Here is a 17,541-nt window from a genome sequence, read left to right as displayed (position 1 = left end):
TATTTTCGTATTTGTATTAATAAGATTATTTTAATTAAAACTAAGTTTAATCTATTTTAAAATGCCTTTATTTTATTACAACAAAATTTAAATGTATCAATCTCATAAAAATATTTAAATAATGAAAACCAATTCATAACAAAAGTACATAATAGTGAAGGATTTTTTAAATATTTTATAATAAACTGATAATAAGTTTTATGAATGCATTATCCTATAATAACAACTGCAACATAACCATAACTCTAAATATTTATTATCCTTGACAATAAAACCTAACCACAACCCTATAAACTTAACCCTAAATATAATGCAAAACATATTGCTAACCCTAACTCTATCCCTAACAATGATGTATACCCTATCCCAAAACATAATCCTAACCCTAACTTTAAATTCTAACCCTAAACCCTAGCCTTAGCCCTAACCTTAACACTAATACTAAACATGAAGTAAACCTATCCCTCGCCATAACCATAGTCCTAATCCTAACCATAATCCTAACAAAAAACATAAACCTTAATCATAAAAATAATCATAATCCTAACCCTAATCCTAACATTAATTGAACCATAACCCTAACAATAATCCCTATATAGATTTGCCTAGTTAAACCTTAACTTTGACCTTAAAATAAAGCTTTATTATATAATCCTAACCTGCACACCATGCTTTATCCTTAAACCCTAACCCTATTTGAATACTATTATAGCTTGCATATAAAAAATTGAGATTTAAGTGCGTTAATTGAATAGATACTAATAATGCACAAAATAAATGGTACTAAAATAATATTACTCTTTTGATAAGCATAGAAATCAAATCAATGATGGTGCTTTAAGTAGATTATTATCTGTTTTATGTTATCAACATTTTATTTCATATATTTAATATAAATTAATTTTCGCTCCAATTTATAATGAATCCAATTGAATCTATGAATACAATTTGCTAATTTGAATATTGTAAAGTTGGACATTTTCTTGGCGGTCAATTTTCTTGTCGATAAATATGTCTATCTCATATATATTAACAATAGAAAATCAATGTTAATTAATATTTTTACAATGCATTCAAAATTTTCTCTCATAAGATATCCAAATGAATTATACAATGCTCATAAATTTTACCGCTTGTGTAGTACCACGGATACATAGAAAGGTTGACCTAGATTCTTTCATAATTTTAGGACTTTAAGTTCATTTTTTGTGAAAAGTTTGATTGATAAGAACTTACCAATTGCTTAGAAGGTTTGAGCTCAATCTATGCAATTACCACCATCTTAGTCATGGATATGCACATGTAACTTATTTTGAATATTTCATAAAATTTATATAAATTATAGTATATACTATTTTATAAAATTTCATGTTTTTGGGTATAAAAATTAAAATCTGTTTTAATAGATTTATTATAATTTTAGATTTATTTTTGGTTTTGTATTTTCTTAAATGATTATATCCATTTCAAGTTAATTAAAACATATTGTAAATTTACAAATATGTGACTCACTAAACTTGGGGTTCTATCTTTGATACCAAGGTTCTATCCCTATCCCAAACCTTGAATCTAATTTTAATCCTAATGATGATCCAAGCCCTAACCCTAATTATAATTATATCCGTAACCCTTCTCAAACCATAACCATAACCTTAATCATAATTATTATTCTCCTAATCTAAATATAAATGAATCTAAGCATTATAGCACAATAGTAACCCTAATTCTAGCTTAACCATAACCCTAAGTAAATGTAACCATAACCCTCAATATGCACGAATCATAATTATAATTAAGCTATAACTTGAGCTATATTTAAACCCTAAAACTAACTACAATCCTAACCATACCCCCAGTTATAATTGTCACCCTGACACTAAACCCTAACACTAAACCCTAACCTTAACCATAAATTGAACCATAATATTAAACCGTAACCATGACCCTAACCCTAACCATAATCCTAACTGTAATACTAAACGTTAATGCTAACCATAATCCTAAACCAAAACCAAACCCTAATGTTGATGCTAACCCTAACCATGATATAAACCCTAAACATTATCATAACCCAAACCCTAATCATAAATCTAACCCGAACCATTATGTAAACCTTAACCCTAACCATAACACTAACCTTAACCCTAATGCTAACCATAACCATATTACTCCAATTAAATAAAGTTTAATATTATCATGAAATAAAGTTTAATATATCTTAGATTTTAGTATTTGCTTTGATCTTGCAACACATAAATTATATAAAATAGTCTAAATAGATATTTAAAATTTCATATATCCTTATCGCCTATTTTTATCATGTACCCGAATTCTAATAGGCGTCTCCATAAGGATATCTGAATGTATTATATATATATTTGATTAAAATAAAATATATGTAAGCTAGGTCTTACTTTTTTAAAATTAGGAAGCCCCGCACTTTGAATTAATTTTGGGAGATTTCTTTCATGCTTTCTTAAGATGTAATTAGTTAGTCAAAGCTTCTAATTTGAATAGGGAGCAGATCGTAATTTTTTTGGTCTCCACTACGCACAACACATTGAATGCATCATTTGACGGAACAAAGGTCCTCGTAGGAGCTTCTTAAATTTGGGGCTCCCTCTATATATAGATGAGAGTATTGCATTGGATGTCATATCAGTTTCCGGCTGCTAACTGATCATTTAGTTGAAACGTAAAGTGTTTTCTGTGCGCTTAACACAATAAAGAAATTATGGAGAATTTCATGCGTTGGAAACTGATAGTACTGTTTTTTGTGTACTTCCTTCTGTTTATAGTGCATGTTTCGGCCAGGTGCAGCCATACCACTATTCCATGTCCTTCGCCCCAACCGCCCCCAAAGAAATCTATTTTATCAGAGACGGATTGGGCACCTGTGCGGCCTCAGCAACCATATTCCATGGCCGTACCGCTCTCAAAGAAGTCTGTTTTATCAGACCAAAACTGGTCACATGTGCGCCTCTTCCGTAATACTGAAGACCCTGCTTCCGAATCTCACCGTATGGACAGCCACTGAAACCAATTTTCGCTCCTCTCCTGTTCTCATCCATTCTCAAGACAGACAAATAAAACTGGATTCGTTCATTCTATAGTGCATCAATAGTCCACCCGGTGGTGCGGCTGTATTTACAAGATCGGTGTAAATTTTCAACCGTTTCTTTCACTTGTATATTTTTATTCATTCACGTAGTCGAAATAAATGTTGATTTAGTCTTCCCGGATTAGAATACATATTTAATACGTATCGTGCATAAATAAAGAATAAACTGCAGCCACCCGTTGGCACGGCAGTATACAGAAGATCGGTATAAATTTTCTAATACGCAAGCACAACCAATTCCATGAAGAACCTAAAGTCTATAAAATAATGTTGAGAAGTTTATACAAGAATAAATAGTAACAAATTTTGAAATGCCAAAAGATTATGTGTTGGAAAAGGTCAGTTTTAGAAGCAAGATATGATCTGTTCCTTGTTCAAATCTTGTGACTGAAAGTTCCATCTTAATGAACGGAGAAAAGAATATCAAAGGTTAGTTATTAAGGGAAACAATGCCATTCCAGGTATGGAAATAATTAATTAATTAATAACATATTCTATTTATTTAAGGTTATTGTCTTAGTCTTATTTTTTTTTATTAGATAAGCAGGGAGATGGCCCTGAATGAAAAGAGAAGCAGAATTACATCATAAACCAAACACCAACTATAAAATAGCTAACAAAAAGGAACCAGTTCTAATAAAAAATGATCAAAAATTTTCCTACCCCTGAGACTATTTCTACGGATGCTAGTATCATACCCAATGTTAATAGCAGAAGTATCACAATACCGATTATCATAAGCTATACTACTAATGATGTTTCCAGCATTATCTTTATCAACATAACCGAGCCAGTCTTAGTATAATTAATTAACATAAAGTTTATCAAATTGGGCACACATGTCCCAAGTAGCCATCTAAAGAAAAACATAACAAAAAGACCAAAATAGAGAAAACCAAGAGACCATTACTTCTTTATTAGATTCCATTCCCACTCGAGCCTGCCGACATTCTGCTTCCATGTCTCCTTCTGATCTTCTTCATCCTCCTCTGTCATTTCTCTTATACCCTTCTTTCCATTCTTCTTCCTAATTTTATTCAGTCTACCTTTACCAGAAACCGTACCTAGGACTGCATTCTTCATTATCCCATTTGTGATATTACAGAGAGAATTAAAAGCATCACACTAAAGTTTCATTATACTATCGTGTTCATCATATTTCTTTTCTAGCCTTGCAATTTTCTCCTTCATGTCATTCAATTGCTCCTAACTAGTGTTGTTAGCATCTGGGGTCGACCTCAAAGGCAAACAGGGACCCATTTCCATATCTTTAGAGGACACTAGGCCATTGTGCTCTTTGAAAAGGGACTAATGTTCACTTTCCGATTTGTTGTTTTCTTCTTTAATTTCCTCTTCTTCGTCCATGTTCTCATTAGGGATTTCAGTCTGTTTTTCCTCATCCACATTAACATCCTCATCCTTAGAATTATCCTGAGAGTCAGCCTCATCTTCAATATAATAAATTTCATAAAAATTAGTCTCAGTCTTGGTAGGTTGATTCCTCTCTTTGTCACAAAGCCTAGTTGACCTTCTTTCCCCCAAGCTACTCTCAACTTTTTCTTGCTTTGTTCCTTTCACATCTTCCTCTTCCAAGTTATGAATCTCCGAGTCAATGGTCAAGCTCTTTTTGGTAGACTCACTACTAGACCTCTTAGCTTTCCTCAATTTAGAAAGATAAAAAAAAGCTTGTATGTTTCTAAATTGTAAACATAAAATTTAATTTTTTCTAAATTTAAAAAATCAAAATCACATATTTAAACAAATAATTTTAGTCATCCAGATATAAGGCTTCTATATTGAAAAAATCAAATTTATACACACGTGAGTTTTCAAGATCAAAAATCTTTTTTATTTTTCTAAATTGTAGTAATAAAAATATAATGTTTCTAAATTATATTTGCACACAGTGATAGAACATACCATTTTTCTCTTTTTTGTTAAGATAATGTTGCAAGAATCTTAGTTATCGATTTAAAAAGATAAAAAAAAACTTGTACGTTTCTAAATTGTAAACATAAAATTTAATTTTTCTAATTTTAAAAAATCAAAATAACATATTTGAACAAATAATTGTAGTAATTTTTCTAAATTTAAAAAATCAAAATCACATATTTGAACAAATAATTGTAGTGATCAAAATATAATGTTTCTATATTGAAAAAATAAAATTTATACGCACATGTGATTTTTCAAGATCAAAAAATTTTTTTTATCTTTCTAAATTGTAGTAATAAAAATATAATGTTTGTAAATTATATTTGCATAGAATGATAGAGCATACCGTTTTTCTCTTTTTTGTTAAGATAATGTTGCAAGAATCTTAGTTATCAATTTAGAAAGATAAAAATAAACTTTTATCTTTCTAAATTGTAAACATAAAATTTAATTTTTCTAAATTTTAAAAATCAAAATCACATGTTTAAACAAATAATTTTAGTCATCAAAATATAATGTTTCTATATTGAAAAAATCAAATTTATATACGCGTGACTTTTCAAGATCAAAAATAATTTTTAAGTTTCTAAATTGTAGTAATAAAAATAAAATGTTTCTAAATTATATTTGCATAGAGTGATAGAACATACCGTTTTTCTCTTTTTTGTTAAGATAATGTTGCAAGAATCTTAGTTATCAATTTAAAAAGATAAAAAAGAACTTGTATGTTTCTAAATTGTAAACATAAAATTTAATTTTTCTAAATTTAAAAAATCAAAATCACATATTTAAACAAATAATTTTAGTCATCCAAATATAAGGTTTCTATATTGAAAAAATCAAATCTATGTTTCTAAGTTGTAGTAATAAAAATATAATGTTTCTAAATTATATTTGCATACAGTGATAGAACATACCGTTTTTCTCCTAAACAAACTTGTATGTTTCTAAATTGTAAACATAAAATTTAATTTTTCTAAATTTAAAAAATCAAAATCACATATTTAAACAAATATTTTTAGTCATCAAAATATAATGTTTCGATATTGAAAGAAACAAATTTATATACATGTGATTTTTCAAGATCAAAAGGAATTTTTATGTTTCTAAATTATATTTGCATAGAGTGATAGAACATACCGTTTTTCTCTTTTTTGTTAAGATAATGTTGCAAGAATCGTAGTTATCAATTTAGAAAGATAAAAAACAAACTTGTATGTTTCTAAATTGTAAACATAAAATTTAAGTTTTCTAAATTTAAAAAATCAAAATCACATATTAGAACAAATAATTTTAGTCATCAAGATATAATGTTTCTATATTGAAAAAATCAAATTTATACACATGTGATTTTTCAATTTCTAAATTGTAGTAATAAAAATGTAATGTTTCTAAATTGTATTTGCATAGAATGATAGAACATACTATTTTTCTCATTTTTGTTAAGATAATGTTGCAAGAATATTAGTTATCAATTTAGAAAGATAAAAACAAACTTGTATGTTTCTAAATTGTAAACATAAAATTTAATTTTTCTAAATTAAAAAAATCAAAATCACATATTTAAACAAATAATTTTAGTCATCAAAATATAATGTTTCTATATTGAAAAAACAAAATTTATATTTCTCAAATGTTATACCCTTAAATAAGATTGTGGTTTAGTTACGGTTAGGGTTAGGGTTGTATTAGGGATAGCATTAATGTTGTATTGGGTTATCATTTAATTTTTATAAGAGTAGAGTTAGAATAAAACAAGTAATCTAAATCAAAAGAAAGTTTAAACTATTTTCGTATTTGTATTAATAAGATTATTTTAATTAAAACTAAGTTTAATCTATTTTAAAATGCCTTTTTTTTATTACAACAAAATTTAAATGTATCAATCTCATAAAAATATTTAAATAATGAAAACCAATTCATAACAAAAGTACATAATAGTGAAGGATTTTTTAAATATTTTATAATAAACTGATAATAAGTTTTATGAATGCATTATCCTATAATAACAACTGCAACATAACCATAACTCTAAATATTTATTATCCTTGACAATAAAACCTAACCACAACCCTATAAACTTAACCCTAAATATAATGCAAAACATATTGCTAACCCTAACTCTATCCCTAACAATGATGTATACCCTATCCCTAAACATAATCCTAACCCTAACTTTAAATTCTAACCCTAAACCCTAGCCTTAGCCCTAACCTTAACACTAATACTAAACATGAAGTAAACCTATCCCTCGCCATAACCATAGTCCTAATCCTAACCATAATCCTAACCAAAAACATAAACCTTAATCATAAAAATAATCATAATCCTAACCCTAATCCTAACATTAATTGAACCATAACCCTAACAATAATCCTTATATAGATTTGCCTAGTTAAACCTTAACTTTGACCTTAAAATAAAGCTTTATTATATAATCCTAACCTGCACACCATGCTTTATCCTTAAACCCTAACCCTATTTGAATACTATTATAGCTTGCATATAAAAAATTGAGATTTAAGTGCGTTAATTGAATAGATACTAATAATGCACAAAATAAATGGTACTAAAATAATATTACTCTTTTGATAAGCATAGAAATCAAATCAATGATGGTGCTTTAAGTAGATTATTATCTGTTTTATGTTATCAAGATTTTATTTCATATATTTAATATAAATTAATTTTAAATCATATTAATAATGGTTCCAATTGAATCTATGAATACAATTTGCTAATTTGAATATTGTAAAGTTGGACATTTTCTTGGCGGTCAATTTTCTTGTCGATAAATATGTCTATCTCATATATATTAACAATAGAAAATCAATGTTAATTAATATTTTTACAATGCATTCAAAATTTTCTCTCATAAGATATCCAAATGAATTATACAATGCTCATAAATTTTACCGCTTGTGTAGTACCACGGATACATAGAAAGGTTGACCTAGATTCTTTCATAATTTTAGGACTTCAAGTTCATTTTTCGTGAAAAGTTTGATTGATAAGAACTTACCAATTGCTTAGAAGGTTTGAGCTCAATCTATGCAATTACCACCATCTTAGTCATGGATATGCACATGTAACTTATTTTGAATATTTCATAAAATTTATATAAATTATAGTATATACTATTTTATAAAATTTCATGTTTTTGGGTATAAAAATTAAAATCTGTTTTAATAGATTTATTATAATTTTAGATTTATTTTTGGTTTTGTATTTTCTTAAATGATTATATCCATTTCAAGTTAATTAAAACATATTGTAAATTTACAAATATGTGACTCACTAAACTTGGGGTTCTATCTTTGATACCAAGGTTCTATCCCTATCCCAAACCTTGAATCTAATTTTAATCCTAATGATGATCCAAGCCCTAACCCTAATTATAATTATATCCGTAACCCTTCTCAAACCCTAACCATAACCTTAATCATAATTATTATTCTCCTAATCTATATATAAATGAATCTAAGCATTATAGCACAATAGTAACCCTAATTCTAGCCTAACCATAACCCTAAGTAAATGTAACCATAACCCTCAATATGCTTGAATCATAATTATAATTAAGCTATAACTTGATCTATATTTAAACCCTAAAACTAACTACAATCTTAACCATAACCCTAAACCCTAACCCTAACCAAAACCCAAAACCTATCCTTAATCCTAAGAGTAAATCCTACCCATAATCCTAATGCTAACCCTAAACCCTAACTCAAACCATTACCCTAACCCTATCCTTAATCTCAAACCCTAACATTAACCATAATCCTCACCCTAACCCTAACCCTAAACCTAACTCAAACAATGATATTAACAATGACCCTAGCCCAAATCCTAACCCTAACCTTGACCCAAACCCTAATCTTAACCTTGACCCTAGCTTGATGTAAATCCTAACCCTAACCATAATCCTAACTATGACCCTAAGCCTAAGCCTAATCCAAAGCCAAACCATCATCCTAAACCTAACCTTAGTGCTAAACATGATTTCAATAATAAACTTAACCATAACCCTAATCATAATCCTAACCCCAACCCCAACCCTAATCCTAACTCTAACCTAACCATAATCCTAAACCCTAACCTTGACAAAAATCCTGCCCTAAATGTAACCCTAATTCAAATGGAGATTTTATCGTAATCTATTCCTAACCTTAACCTAGCCCAAACCCTAATCCTAATAGAACATTAATACCAATTTAACCATAACCGTAATTCTAACCCTAACTTTGATGTAAACCCTAAACTTAATTGTAACCCTGACACTAAACCCTAACCATAAACTTATGTTCCTTATAAGTAAACCTTAACCCTGACCATAATCCTAACCCTAAAATTAACCTTAACCATAATTACTATTTCAACCCTAATTTGAATGTCAACCATAACCCTGAAGTGACCTCGATTATAAATTCAACCTATGGTTTACCTTATCCCCAATCTTTATGCTAACATAACCCATAACCCTAACTAAATTCTAATGCTAACCTTCAAACAAAGCTCTATTAATTTAGTTGTAATTCTAACCTTAATCCTAATTAAACCCTATCCCTAACCCTAATACTGATTCTAATTGAACCTGAACCTTTACCCCAAGCATTATCCCACCAATTACAACTATTATTTTAGTTATAATACTATTACCCCCTCTAATCTAGACCCTAACCCTAACCTGATAATGACCCTAAACCTAACCTTATATCTAACCCTAACCCTAACAACCCTAATCCTAACACAAACCCTAACTCTTACACCTCTCATCACAGAATATCTTTCCTTCTAATCTTAAGCCTAACCCTAACCCTGATCCTAATTTTAATTCTAACCCTAACCCTAACCCTAACCCTAACCCTAATTGAAATTATAATCACTATTTATAATCTTTAAAAATTACCCTAATTATAATCACTAAGACTAACCCCAATACCAACCTTCAACCTAACCCTAATTATAACTTTTACACTAATTATAATTATTAACCCTAACCCTAACCCTAATTCTAACCCTAACCCTAAAACCTAATCCTAACCATAACCCTAACAACATGCTTTATCCTTGAATCCTAACCCTTCCTGAGTCATAACACTAAATGTAACCTTAATTTAGTTGTAATGCTAACCCTAATCCTAATTAAACCCTATCCCTATTCCTAATATTGATTCTAATTGAACCTGAACCTGAACACTTACCCCAAGCATTATCCTACAATAATAAATATATTCGTTAACTAAAACCATTTATAACTATCATTTTATCTATAATACTATAGCTCCCTCTAATCTAAACCCTAACCCTAACAACCCTAATCCTGACGCAAACCCTAACTCTCGTAGCTATCATCATAGACTATCTATCTATGCAATCTTAACCCTAACCCTATCCCTAATCCTAATTATAATTCTAGACCTAACCCTAACCCTAATCCTAATTTTAATTATAATCTTTAAAATTTACCCTAATTATAATCACCAAGACTAACCCCAATACTAACCCTAACACTAACCATGATCCCATGCGAAAAACAAAACTTGATGCTAACCCTAACCATGATATACACCCCAATTGTTATTATATTCCTTACCCTAACCATGATATAAGCCTTAACCCTGACCATAATACTAACCTTAACCCTAATCCAAAACATAACCATAAACTGAATCCTAATCCTAAGCATACCCTCAGTTATAACTGTCACCCTGACACTAAACCCTAACACTAAACCCTAACCTTAACCATAAATTGAACCGTAATATTAAACCGTAACCATGACCCTAACCCTAACCATAATCCTAACTGTAATCCTAAACCTTAATGCTAACCATAATCCTAAACCAAAACCAAACCCTAATGTTGATGCTAACCCTAACCATGATATAAACCCTAAGCATTATCATAACCCAAACCCTAATCATAAACCTAACCCGAACCATTATGTAAACCTTAACCCTAACCATAACACTAACCTTAACCCTAATGCTAACCATAACCATATTACTCCAATTAAATAAAGTTTAATATTATCATTAAATAAAGTTTAATATATCTTAGATTTTAGTATTTGCTTTGATCTTGCAACACATAAATTATATAAAATAGTCTAAATAGATATTTAAAATTTCATATATCCTTATGGCCTATTTTAATCATGTACCCGAATTCTAATAGGCGTCTCCATAAGGATATCTGAATGTATTATATATATATTTGATTAAAATAAAATATATGTAAGCTAGGTCTTACTTTTTTAAAATTAGGAAGCCCGGCACTTGAATTAATTTTGGGAGATTTCTTTCATGCTTTCTTAAGATGCAATTAGTTAGTCAAAGCTTCTAATTTGAATAGGGAGCAGATCGTAATTTTTTTCGTCTCCACTACGGACAACACATTGAATGCATCATTTGACGGAACAAAGGTCCTCGTAGGAGCTTCTTAAATTTGGGGCTCCCTGTATATATAGATGAGAGTATTGCATTGGATGTCATATCAGTTTCCGGCTGCTAACTGATCATTTAGTTGAAACGTAAAGTGTTTTCCGTGCGCTTAACACAATAAAGAAATTATGGAGAATTTCATGCGTTGGAAACTGATAGTACTGTTTTTTGTGTACTTCCTTCTGTTTATAGTGCATGTTTCGGCCAGGTGCAGCCATACCACTATTCCATGTCCTTCGCCCCAACCGCCCCCAAAGAAATCTATTTTATCAGAGACGGATTGGGCACCTGTGCGGCCTCAGCAACCATATTCCATGGCCGTACCGCTCTCCAAGAAGTCTGTTTTATCAGACCAAAACTGGTCACATGTGCGCCTCTTTCGTAATGCTGAAGACGCTGCTTCCGAATCTCACGGTATGGACAGCCACTGAAACCAATTTTCGCTCCTCTCCTGTTCTCATCCATTCTCAAGACAGACAAATAAAACTGGATTCGTTCATTCTATAGTGCATCAATAGTCCACCCGGTGGTGCGGCTGTATTTACAAGATCGGTGTAAATTTTCAACCGTTTCTTTCACTTGTAAATTTTTATTCATTCACGTAGTCGAAATAAATGTTGATTTATTCTTCCCGGATTAGAATACATATTTAATACGTATCGTGCATAAATAAAGAATAAACTGCAGCCACCCGTTGGCACGGCAGTATACCGAAGATCGGTATAAATTTTCTAATACGCAAGCACAACCAATTCCATGAAGAACCTAAAGGCTATAAAATAATGTTGAGAAGTTTATACATGAATAAATAGTAAACAATTTTTGAAATGCCAAAAGATTATGTGTTGGAAAAGGTCAGTTTTAGAAGCAAGATATGATCTGTTCCTTGTTCAAATCTTGTGACTGAAAGTTCCAATCTTAATGAATGGAGAAAAGAATATCAAAGGCTAGTTGTTAAGGGAAACAATGCCATTCCAGGTATGGAAATAATTAATTAATTAATAACATATTCTATTTATTTAAGGTTATTGTCTTAGTCTTTTTTTTTATTATTAGATAAGCAGGGAGATGGCCCTGAATGAAAAGAGAAGCAGAATTACATCATAAACCAAACACCAACTATAAAATAGCTAACAAAAAGGAACCAGTTCTAATAAAAAATGATCAAAAATTTTCCTACCCCTGAGACTATTTCTACGGATGCTAGTATCATACCCAATGTTAATAGCAGAAGTATCACAATACCGATTATCATAAGCTATACTACTAATGATGTTTCCAGCATTATCTTTATCAACATAACCGAGCTAGTCTTAGTATAATTAATTAACATAAAGTCTGTCAAATTGGGCACGCAGGCCCCAAGTAGCCATCTAAAGAAAAACTTAACAAAAAGACCAAAATAGAGAAAACCAAGAGACCATTACTTCTTTATTAGATTCCATTCCCACTCGAGCCTGCCGACATTCTGCTTCCATGTCTCCTTTTGACCTTCTTCGTCCTCCTCTGTCATTTCTCTTATACCCTTCTTTCCATTCTTCTTCCTAATTTTATTCGGTCTACCTTTACCAGAAACCGTACCTAGGACTGCATTCTTCATTATGACATCTGTGATATTACAGAGAGAATTAAAAGCATCGCACTAAAGTTTCATTATACTATCATGTTCATCATATTTCTTTTCTAGCCTTGCAATTTTCTCCTTCATGTCATTCAATTGCTCCTAACTAGTGTTGTTAGCCTCCTGGGTCGACCTCAAAGGCAAACAGGGACCCATTTCCATATCTTTAGAGGACACTAGGCCATTGTGCTCTTTGAAAAGGGACTAATGTTCCCTTTCCGATTTGTTGTTTTCTTCTTTAATTTCCTCTTCTTTGTCCATGTTCTCATTAGGGATTTCATTCTGTTTTTCCTCATCCACATTAACATCCTCATCATTAGAATTATCCTGAGAGTCAGCCTCATCTTCAATATAATAAATTTCATAAAAATTAGTCTCAGTCTTGGTAGGTTGATTCCTCTCTTTGTCACAAAGCCTAGCTGACCTTCTTTCCCCCAAGCTACTCTCAACTTTTTCTTGCTTTGTTCCTTTCACATCTTCCTCTTCCAAGTTATGAATCTCCGAGTCAATGGTCAAGCTCTTTTTGGTAGACTCACTACTAGACCTCTTAGCTTTCCTCAATTTAGAAAGATAAAAAAAAGCTTTTATGTTTCTAAATTGTAAACATAAAATTTAATTTTTTCTAAATTTAAAAAATCAAAATCACATATTTAAACAAATAATTTTAGTCATCCAGATATAAGGCTTCTATATTGAAAAAATCAAATTTATACACACGTGAGTTTTCAAGATCAAAAATCTTTTTTATGTTTCTAAATTGTAGTAATAAAAATATAATGTTTCTAAATTATATTTGCATACAGTGATAGAACATACCGTTTTTCTCTTTTTTCTTAAGATAATGTTGCAAGAATCTTAGTTATCGATTTAAAAAGATAAAAAAAAACTTGTATGTTTCTAAATTGTAAACATAAAATTTAATTTTTCTAAATTTAAAAAATCAAAATCACATATTTGAACAAATAATTGTAGTAATTTTTCTAAATTAAAAAAATCAAAATCACATATTTGAACAAATAATTGTAGTGATCAAAATATAATGTTTCTATATTGAAAAAATAAAATTTATACGCACATGTGATTTTTCAAGATCAAAAAATAATTTTTATCTTTCTAAATTGTAGTAATAAAAATATAATGTTTGTAAATTATATTTGCATAGAATGATAGAGCATACCATTTTTCTCTTTTTTGTTAAGATAATGTTGCAAGAATCTTAGTTATCAATTTAGAAAGATAAAAATAAACTTTTATCTTTCTAAATTGTAAACATAAAATTTTATTTTTCTAAATTTTAAAAATCAAAATCACATGTTTAAACAAATAATTTTAGTCATCAAAATATAATGTTTCTATATTGAAAAAATCAAATTTATACACGTGTGACTTTTCAAGATCAAAAATAATTTTTAAGTTTCTAAATTGTAGTAATAAAAATAAAATGTTTCTAAATTATATTTGCATAGAGTGATAGAACATACCGTTTTTCTCTTTTTTGTTAAGATAATGTTGCAAGAATCTTAGTTATCAATTTAAAAAGATAAAAAAGAACTTGTATGTTTCTAAATTGTAAACATAAAATTTAATTTTTCTAAATTTAAAAAATCAAAATCACATATTTAAACAAATAATTTTAGTCATCCAAATATAAGGTTTCTATATTGAAAAAATTAAATCTATGTTTCTAAGTTGTAGTAATAAAAATATAATGTTTCTAAATTATATTTGCATACAGTGATAGAACATACCATTTTTCTCCTAAACAAACTTGTATGTTTCTAAATTGTAAACATAAAATTTAATTTTTCTAAATTTAAAAAATCAAAATCACATATTTAAACAAATATTTTTAGTCATCAAAATATAATGTTTCGATATTGAAAGAAACAAATTTATATACACGTGATTTTTCAAGATCAAAAGGAATTTTTATGTTTCTAAATTATATTTGCATAGAGTGATAGAACATACCGTTTTTCTCTTTTTTGTTAAGATAATGTTGCAAGAATCGTAGTTATCAATTTAGAAAGATAAAAAACAAACTTGTATGTTTCTAAATTGTAAACATAAAATTTAAGTTTTCTAAATTTAAAAAATCAAAATCACATATTTGAACAAATAATTTTAGTCATCAAGATATAATGTTTCTATATTGAAAAAATCAAATTTATACACATGTGATTTTTCAATTTCTAAATTGTAGTAATAAAAATGTAATGTTTCTAAATTGTATTTGCATAGAATGATAGAACATACTATTTTTCTCGTTTTTGTTAAGATATTGTTGCAAGAATATTAGTTATCAATTTAGAAAGATAAAAACAAACTGAATATTTATTAAAATTATCAACCCGAATAAAAGAAACAGGAAAAACGGTCTGCGTTTTCTCGCGCTACATCCTCGAATGAACTCTGCATCCGAATAAGCATTGCAACGTGGCGACCGCATCAACTAGGGCTCCTCTACCGATGTCACAGGTGTGCACGTTCCATTCTCCTTTTGTTTTTTTTAAAATATAAGATGTCTAGCCCGCCTTTATTACCCTCTGCAGAAGACGTTAGTTCTGCCATAACGCCCATTAATGCCTCTGTTGCATCCCCTGCATCTAAACTGATTAACAGCAAAAATGATAATCACAATGTTTTTTCATCAACAAAAACCTTCTCTGAAGCGGTGGCCAACACCACTGTCACTGCTTCAGCTAAATTTTGTATATCGCATCAGCAAGATGAGGCCGAGCCAGGTAAGGGCTCTGTGAACACCTTGAAACCTTTTTCCATTTCGCCTAATCCTGAAATGCTAGGTCAAATTGTGAGGGAAAAAAATAGATTAAAAAATTTTGCCATTTTCTTTGCTACTGTTGATATAGAAAGATGCCCTGCTAGGAAATTTCTTGATGATTGGTTTTACAATTATTGGAATCTCAAGCTAGGGCATAGCATATCTTTCTGTAGGCAGGTGCAGAAGGGGTTGTTTGTTATCTTCTTTAAAACTACGGAAGCGCAGGAAGCTGTTCTCAAACGGCAGTATTGGAATGTGGGTAATACTACCTTTCGCGCATTAGCATGGACTTCGGAAGCTATCCATGAAGAGGTGCTTGCTCTGTCGGCACCAAGATGGATCATTGTTAAAAATCTGCCCCCATATCTTTGGCGTTTCATTACCCAACTCCTGGAACCACTTGGTAAGGTTATTAGATTTGATGATTCTACTCGGCTGGTTCCTCACATGGACGCTAGGGCTTTAGTTTCGATTAAACCTGGTATAGAAATTCCTTCGGCCCTCGAGATCAACATTCTTGGAGAGGTTATCTCATGTCCGCTGGAAATCCTTGGGGGTCTGAATGCTTGTTTTTTGTGTAAAAAGGAAGGACATCTTCGCCGAGAATGCCCCATTATCAATAAAAAAAATGGGGCTAATCCTAATCCTAAACCTGTTGATTTAGCAACTATGAAAAACCCTGTCCCTCCTGCTAATACCGTTGTGGTATCTCCAGTGCTATCTCCCACACCTGTTACGCTCATGAATGATCAAGCCTCTACCAAAATGGCCGAACCCACTATAGATGTTAATATGACAGATGGGTTTCAAGAAGTCCAAAGGAAATCAGACAAAAAAAGAGAAGAAGAATTACATCATAAACCAAATACCAACTATAAAATAGCTAGCAAAAAGGAACCAGTTCTAATAAAAAATGATAAAATTTTTTCCCACCCCTGAAACTATTTCTACAGACGCTAGTGTCGTACCCAATGTTAATAGCAGAAGGATCACAATACCTATTATCATAAGCTATACTACTAATGATGTTTCCAACATTATCTTTATCAACCATAACCGAGTCAATCTTAGTATAATTAATTAACATAGAGTCTATCAAATTGGGCACACAGGCCCCAAGTAACCATCTAAAGCAAGACATAACAAAAAGACCAAAATAGAGAAAACCAAGAGACCATTACTTCTTTATGAGATTCCATTCCCGCTCAAGCCTACCGTCATTCTCTTTCGATGTCTCCTTCTGATCTTCTTCATCCTCCTTCATCATCTCTCTTGTACCATTCTTGCCCTTCTTCTTCCTAATTTTATTCAGTCTACCTTTACCAAAAAGCGTACCCAGGACCACATTCTTCATTATCCCATATGTGATATTACAAAGAGAATTAAAAGCATCACACAAAAGTTTCAAATTACTATCATGTTCATCATATTTCTTTTCTAGCCTTGTAATTGTCTCCTTCATGTCCTTCAATTGCTCCTGAACAGTGTTGTTAGCCTCCTGGGTCAACTTGAAAGGTCAATAGGGAACCATTTCCATATCTTTAGAGGAGACCGGGCCATTGTGCTCTTTGAAAGGAGACTCTTGTTTACTTTCCGATTTGTTGTTTTCTTCTTCAATTTCCTCTTCTTTGTC

This window comes from Cryptomeria japonica, unplaced genomic scaffold (assembly GCF_030272615.1).
Source record: "Cryptomeria japonica unplaced genomic scaffold, Sugi_1.0 HiC_scaffold_38, whole genome shotgun sequence".
Lineage (NCBI taxonomy): Eukaryota > Viridiplantae > Streptophyta > Pinopsida > Cupressales > Cupressaceae > Cryptomeria > Cryptomeria japonica.
Note: the sequence above shows the minus strand (reverse complement) of the source record.